An 8791-nucleotide genomic window follows, 5' to 3' on the forward strand; every position below is an offset into this window, starting at 1 on the left:
ATTATGTATCTACTTATTTCTACACATACAGAACTTTTATGTAAAGTAGAAAAAGTTCCCACTAGGAAGGTAATTGAAGGTTGTTAATGTTCTTTGTATCACTTACCAGCCAAGACACATGTTTATTTCTGCTTCACAGAAGCAATGTTGACTATTCGCTTCAATTCAGGAAAGGTGTGTATATTCAGGATGGTTTAAATGAGATCTTTATTGAATCTTTTTCTCAGTCTTCTTCCTTTTTTCATTATAGGCAGTAAATTGAGAGTCTGTTCTGAAAATTCTATCCCACCATATAAATGTTGAAGCCTAGGTTCCAATGAAGTTAATGTGGTGGAAATCATGATGCTGGAAACCAGCATAGAAAGGGATCAGATTTAAATGGTTCAGAGGAACGTCATAGCCACTGTGGACATCAATAGTTTCTAGTCACTCATGCCCAAAGGAGAACGACACGATCACATAAAAGCATGATTCCAGTGAAAAATCCAGTTCCAAGAACCAGAGTTTCCAAAGGATGTGCATATTCAGCTTCCATTCCAAATGGAGCCTGAAACTCATGATGAACTTTATTAATATATTTATATATTCTTTTGTGATGTAAGAGCCTATGCAGGAAATAGTGCCAGGTATCCTCAATCACCACACAGCCAAAGCATCTTGCCAAAAGCATACACCATCTTGGCATTCTTTCTCAATCATAAGGTATATTAAAATACTCTGTAAAATAATAAGCTCCACAGATCAAAGGAAGCTGGATACAAAAGTGATTAGAGAGAAGTACTTTCAAACATTCCCACTGGTTTTCCCATGTTTCTGGCTTATCCTTTTGAATTTTGTACTTTTTCACGAAAGGTATAAATTGAAACAAAAATCCAAGTAAACAGAACAAGAAATAAAGGACCTCATGAACTATTAAGGATCCCCATGTTGCAATCTGGAACTTTGTATAATTATTCAACATATAGTTCCAAGTATTTTTAAATGGTTCTTATAAAGGGTTCTCAGGTAAAAGTGAATCTACATACTCCACAGCAATGGAGTATGAACTAAAGATGCTGATACTTTTGTTTGTTGCCATTTTTCAAATCTCTGCAGAAAGCCTTCGTATTCTGGACAAGCACGTGAGAATCTGGAGACTTGTCTTTCTTGTGCAGTCCCCTGTGTGCTGTTCTCTCTCTCGCTTTTTTTTCTCTGTCTCCTCCCTCCATGATCAGGGATCCCTCCCCTCTGCATCACCCATGATTCTTTTCTCCCCCAAATCTCATCACTAAACCTCCTACCCTCAATGGTGTGGCCTCTTATCTCCTTCTACTGCATTTTTTTTCTCTCAATTTTCAGATTGATTTTCTGGGTGCTCAGAATTACTTGATAATTATCTAGCTGTGTTTGAGGGATAAGGCAAGCATAAGGTCCTCCTCCTACTCTGCCATCTTAACTTTACTTCATGATTTGTATCTAATTCAAAATGCCTGTTTATGCATTCCATTTCCTTATCTTCAATTATGAGGAAAATAATTTAAAAAATTTTCCCTTTAATAATTGATTCATGTAGTGCTTCAAATGAAAATAATGTCCTTTAAATTTAAAACTTACTAAGCCTGCGGATATTTGCTTTGCAATGTTTCAGCTATTTTCAAATCCAGAATTTCTAAACTTTTTAAAGAAATATAATCATTACTTGATATGTTTTATTGCAATGTCCATGTATATGCTTTTACTTTATAATAATTCACTGACAAAGTTCCTGCCTGAGCTCTTGCAGTTCCTAATGTTTGTGCAGATGCTATAGGGACAGGATACCAGGATGAATGGGTAAGCTGACCTCCCACTGCAGGTCCAGTGTTGCCCCCTTGAGAAACCGCTTCTTTTCCCCAGACTACAGCCACTGTCGCCATCTCTGCTACTTCTACTCTTGCTGCCACCACTATAGCTCCCTATCCTGGCCTGGTTTTGGACCCAGTTACTTTCTCAGAGCCCTAGAGAGCCCCAGACTATCCTAAGCTAGCAAGTGGGTCTCAGGCAGCCAAGTTCAGTGCTTATGTGGTTGAGAACTCCTCTCCTCATGCCCATACTCCATTGTGCCACTGGATCTGATTTACAAAACACACATTCACATACAAAAGTATTCAGAATTTCATGGTGGTGACAGCAAAACATTAAATCAAGTGTGGGGCCCCTTCTGGGACCAGGACCTCTTTGTTACATGGATTTTGCACACTTAAGCCTATCTTGCTTGCGAGATGTGCTCACTTTGGAAAATACATCCCTGTTTATTCTCTGAACAGGTAGTTGCTTAAAAATGTTTAAATATTTTTGAAAAAAAGATCTGAAAAAAAATTCCTGGATTTGGTTTTACTTATGCACATGTGCATTCACACACATACACACACACCCCACATTCTTGAAACAAAAATGTCATTAAATAATACTGAAACTTGCAATATATTCTTTTTTTTTAATGCTAGTCCTCACCTACTAAAGGAATACAATTTCCTTGAAATATGACTAACTCATCCTGGTTTGCCTGGGACTTTCCTGGTTTTAGCACTGTGAGTCCTGTGTCCCCTCAGTTTTGGCAGGATGTGTAGTATCCCTGCCTCCACGTCTGTATTCTATATCTACAACTCCTCTTTCTTGCCTTGATTTATTTTCAAACTATAGCTTGAAATCTTGGCCCAAGCAATCCACCTCCTCTGTGAAACCTTTTCTGATAATTCCAGCTGTAGGTAAGTACTCCTTCTCTGCTCCAAGAAAACACTGGGTATAACTTTTACATACTTTACCACATTGCTCCCTTGTTGTTTCTCCTATTGGACAACAGCTCCGTAGGGCAGGAAGTGAGTTTTTTTTTAAATCTCTATTTCCTTTGTGCCTAACATAGTGCCGGGTACATAAGGAGTGATCAATAAGCACTTATTTAAAGGGTAAATGATAAATGAAGCACTGGATCTAAAACTGCTCTTTGTCATGAGGATTGGAAAACTGAACTAAGCAGCAATGGTCAATAATCCTTCACTTACTTAGAAAATCAGTTTGGACAGTCACAGCTTCCTTCAGAAATACGAAACAAATCGACCACTCTCCAAATGTTGGGGATGAGTTCAATTAATTCCTTATTTCACCCTAGCCTTCTTTCACTTAATGAGATGTGTTTTCTTTAACCTGGATATAAGAAATCTATTACAGTCCTCAAACAAAATGGCTTTCTTTTGTTTTGAAAACAAGTTTCCATATCACTGGTCATAGGCATAAAACTGTGATATTACTGAAAATTCAGCACTATTATCTTCATATTACACAATAAGACTTTTTCCTAACCATGTTGATGTCAGTGAAAGTTGAGTTTGAAGGATAGAGATAAAAGATTAAAGTTTGGATTTAGAGTCAGTGAAAGAAAAATAAGGTTTTGTTTGAAAATTACCTGCCCAATGCTGACATAAGGCTGATGGATAAAATCAGTTTATCTAGTGCTCATGAAAATATCTAGGTTGAAAGGCTTTTATTTTAGTAAAGAAAAAGAAATAGTGAATGTCTTGGGTTTACACCAAGAAATTCAGCTTTGTGCACTGAAATGGATGATTTCATAGATTATGAGTTTGGTTTAATGACTGACTATAAAAGTATTATTTTAGAGTTCAATATTGGTATGATTTATGTTATTGAAAAAATATAAAAATATAATATGAAGAGCTGTTTGTATAATCCTGATACATTATAGAAATTTGCAGTGGTCAACTTCTCTTAAATATTTCTGATGTTATACTCTAAGTTCGTTTTTACTAGACTATTTCAATGACTCCTGATGCTAACTATTGGGAGTTAGGCCAAACTTCAAACTTGATAGATTAAGGGCACAATTCTCCTCAGACTGTCCTCACTTCAGACATCAGCCACCTGTTTTGGAGTCCACAGACATGCACAGTTCTGATCAACTGGCCATAAATTCAGGATTTCTCAGTACTCCCATCAAGTTCAATAAATTCCCTAAAATGACTCACAAAACTCAAGAAAGTGCCATTTATAATCATAGTTTTATAATAGCAAAAATCAGCCAAAGCAGAGATGTAGATGGCAAGATCAGAGAGGGTCCAAATATGAAGCTTCCGGTATCCTCTCTCAGTGGAGTCAAGATGTATCATCTTCCTGGCACATTTATATTTAACAGTATACACAGAGTATTGTTAGCCAGGGAAGCTCACCTAAGCTTCAGTGTCCAGACTGTTTACTGCAGTTTCATTATATATGTATGATTGAATCACTGGCTAGGTGATGGTAATCAACCTCCAGCCTCCATTCCCTCCCCAGAGGTCATACAGCTTAAAACCTTAAACGTCTAATCACATTGTTGGTTTTTCTGTCATGACCATGTCCTAACCTAAGTCATCTCAGTTAGCTTAAACTATACAGGAACTCTCCATGAGTCACTTCATTAGCATAAACTATCAGACCCTACTATGAATACCAAAGACATTTTATCACTTGGGGAATTCCAAGAATTTAGAAGTTACCTTCCAGGAACTAAGGACAAAGGCTAACCACATTTTTTGTTATACAACTATTCATTAATAAATTGGGAACTATTACGATTTTTTCTGTGCATACAGGCTAGCATTCTTTATCTACAAGTACACACACTGTATTTTATATGTGTCAAACAGAATATACTAAAAGGAAAACATTTTATCCATAAGCTGTTGCAACAACACATTGATCCATTTTTTGAGTGCAGAAGTAAATCCAGGGAATAAGGATTTGGGACCACTAAAGCTTTATTCTTTAGTAGTGTCTTTCTTTTATTAGACAACTTTCAAAACAGCAAAATAGCTGCCTGAGTGCTTTACATTGTTCTATATGTGTAATACCATTTAAGGTCTTGACATACAGAATGGAATATGCAACCACTGAAATTGGATGGTTAGAGCATTTTCTTTTTTGGGGAGGGGGTCCATCTTCTCTCTGCATGTGTATTTATTGCTTCAGTTTTTATTTTTATTTTTATTTTTTTACTTTATTTAATATTTTATTTATTTATTCATGATAGTCACAGAGAGAGAGAGAGGGGCAGAGACACAGGCAGAGAGAGAAGCAGGCTCCATGCATCAGAAGCCCGACGTGGGATTCGATCCCGAGTCTCCAGGATCGCGCCCTGCGCCACCCAGGGATCCCTGCTTCAGTTTTTATAGTTCATACTTTAGAGGAGGAAATAATTTTCCCTTTACCTTTCTAAGGATCTTGGCTAACACCCCCCTGTTCTAAAAGACAGATTAACAGGACAGAAACAAGTTTGCTAGCATATATATCTCCTGTATGCCTGGAAGATACCCAGAAAAACTGAAAAATACTCAAAGTGGCCAAAGCCATTACTTTAAATGCCATCTCTACTTACAGACAAAAGAAGATGTTGTAGGGTGGGTGAGGCAGTTATAGGAGGCTATCAGGAAAAGCACAATAAACAATGGTCTGCATGTTATGCAGATTTAGGTCACTGTCTTCTCCACTGATAACTATTTCTAGAAATTTAGTCATCTTTCACCTCCTGGTACAGGAGGGAGACACTCTTACAAATGGAGATTTTTTTTTCCTTGTAAATATCCCTTGCAAGAGGGTAACTTCTACTCAGTTTTCAAAGCTTTTCCTGTGTCTGATGTTTCTTAAAAATAACCAGCTTGTGTAACTTGGAAGTATAGCATAGAGAATATAGTCAATAATGTTGTAATAGTGTTGTATGATGACAGATAGTTACTATACTTATCATGGTAAGCACTGAGTAAGGTACAGAATTATCGAATCACTGTGTTGTATAACTGAAACTAATATAACATTGTATGGTGACTATACTTCAATTAAAAAAATAACCATCTTGAAATAATCCTTATGCCAAAGAGGCATATTTTTGGGTGGCAAATTCTTCCCTTCAATACCTTAGTTAATCTCAGAGTTTCTGAGGTCAGACTACTTAGATTCAAATTCCTGCTCTTCCATGACATTGGGCAAGTTACTTGGCCTCTCTATGTCTCAGTTTTTTTCATCCATAAAACAGGAATAATAGTAATATTTCCTATGTATAATATATGTTTAGTGAGGATCTAAGTAATGTAACAAATAAAAAATAATAAAAATAAATAATGTATATAAAGCACATAAAATAGTTATTGCATAGTAATATTTATTAAATGTCTGTGATTGGACTTTGAATTTGAGCATAATACATGTTTTGTATAGCTCATCAAGGACAAGAATTCTTCTATATAGCTAAAAAGTTCCTTTGAGATCAACTAGTCTAGACTTTATTCTCTTTCACTTGTCAGTGTAGGCAACAAAGCCCATATAGAAGTTCAAGGGAGGCAAAATGACTGGCTTTAAGTCACACAGTGAGTGGCATAATTGTGATTAAAATCCTGATTGCATGTTTCCAAGCTGAGTGCTCTTTTTACCACATTGTGCTACATTAAGTTGAATGTAGTTTAGAATCATTCCAAAGTAGTAGTCCCTCAGAAATCTTGTGGGGGGGAATTCAAAAGGACTGATACGCTGAACAAAACTCTATACCTTCTATAGTATGCAAAAGACCATGCCTCACTTTCTTCAAATGTGAGTTTATGTACATCAATTTGTGAAGAAAATTCTGTACATATCTTATGGTGAGTATATTTTTATATTTTTAATTTTTTGCTATGTTCCCTTAAATTGATTCTTCTGCTCAGAACATTTTTATTTTTTCTTTCACTTTGGTTGTTGACAGATTTATTTTCAATTCAGTACAGCTCACTGAATTGCAAAGGAAAATAATGAGTGTGAAAGTGTTACAGTACACCCACATAGCCCTTCCACCTGGTTGCCTTATCCTTCCAAACAGACACCACCCCAAAGTAAACCATGTTGCTCAAAAACAATGATGAAATAAGAATGGTAACAGTCTGCTGCAATATTCTAATTCAAATGCTGTCTTGAATGCTTTCCATGGACTGCTGTGATAAGGGATGACATGATCCTGTGATGAACAAGGCAACACTTTCAAATTGGAGTTTGTAGAATGCAAGTCCACTTAAGATACTAAGTATTCCACAAAGATAAGTTTTCTGGGGAGCAAATATTCTTAGACAAGTTTGAGTTGGAGCTTTTATAAAAATGTTTCTCAAATTCTCAGTCTCTTTTGTATGCCTTGGAACACATCTTCAAGAACACTTTGGGAAATACTACAATAAGATTTTGATAGTGTGAGGGCTCTTAATTTGAGTTTGAATTTTTTAAAAAAGATTTTTATTTATTTATTCATGAGACACACACACACACACAGGGGCAGAGACATAGGCAGAGGGAGAAGCAGGCTCTTTGCAGGGAGCCCAATGTGGAACTCAGTCCCAGGACCTGGGGATCCTGACTTGAGCCAAAGGCAAACAACCACTGAGCCACCCAGGTGTCCCTGGAGTTTGAATATTTTAACTGAGACTTTTGTTAAGGTAATTGTACATACACGTGTATTTGTAAAATATAGGGAGGTTCTATCCACCCTTTATCTAATTTCCCCCAATGGCAAACATCTTGCAAAACTATGGTACAGTATCATAGGCAGGAAATCAAGAGTTATACAACATACTGATCCTATTCAGATTTCTCTAGTTTTATAGGTGCCTGTCTGTGCATGGTATCTATGTGTGTTTAGATATATACAGTTTTATCACATGTGTAGTTTCAAGTATCTTATCCAGGAATTTTCATCAGAAAATTACTACTTCTTTATTTCCGCTACTTTATTACTGAAAACTAACACTTCCTTCAATGCTCAATGTAGGTTAAACACACACACACACACACACACACACACACACACAGTTGTATTAGCAGTATCTATGACTTTTTCATTAATAGAGGTCACGTTATAGTTCTTGTAGCTATCTCAAAACATTTGGTCATCGTTACTTCAAAATTAGAATAATTATTAAAGCTGTCAATAAATTATATTACTTAATGCTTTAATGAACATATATTTTACTGGATCACAATTTTCAAAGTTTGATAACTTTATTTCAATATATTTAGTTTCTTTGTAATCTTATGTATTCTATTTATTTAAAAACATTTTGAGAAGAGTCTCATAAGCTTCACTAGACTATCATGGGGATCTATGTTGCAAATTGGCTTAAGAACTTCTGGTGTAGCTAGGAAAATGCACACTGAAAAGAGAGACAGAAGACATTATTTTCCATTTCCAGCTCTGCTGCTTATTACTTACATAACTTAGACAAGTATGTAAACTCTGAACCCTAGTTTTCTCCCCAGTAAAATGGGAATGAGACTAATCAGCTGGTATAGTTTCCTTATAGCTCTAAATTTCTCAGAATCTGTTATACTGAAGAAGTCATCTTTCCACCATTTTCTGAACTAGTTCAGATCTAATAAAAATAAACTTTTTCCTTTGAATTTTAATGATACATAGGTAACCTGGAGATTTTTCAGAAAATAGCTTCAAACCATTCATTCATTCAAAAATAATCTTTATTTACACTCTACACATAATAGAACTGTGCACTTGGAGTTTTGGAAGCACCTAAGAAGATTAACAAGATTAATTGTTAATTAGCAATTGTTTCTTTGTTAACAATTGTTTCTTTGTTAACAATTGATGGACAAAACCAATCTTGGAAGGAATTGTTATCAGCAAAGAATTCCTAGAGGAGGAATTTAAATTTGAATTCAATTGAATTGAATTGGCGATTTGAATTGAGTTTTACAGGGGACTCTAAGGGAAGGGGATTCTGGACAAAAGAAATAACCTGAGTAAATGCACTGA

At 35.8% G+C, this 8791-nt stretch overlaps 1 pseudogene; it reads right to left on the reverse strand.

Annotated features, from left to right (window-relative positions):
- Window positions 1–207: 207 nt before the first annotated feature.
- LOC100683178 lies at window positions 208–1078 on the reverse strand (annotated as a pseudogene).
- Window positions 1079–8791: the final 7713 nt, after the last annotated feature.

This window comes from Canis lupus, chromosome X (genome assembly GCF_011100685.1).
Source record: "Canis lupus familiaris isolate Mischka breed German Shepherd chromosome X, alternate assembly UU_Cfam_GSD_1.0, whole genome shotgun sequence".
NCBI classification, from domain to species: Eukaryota; Metazoa; Chordata; class Mammalia; order Carnivora; family Canidae; genus Canis; species Canis lupus.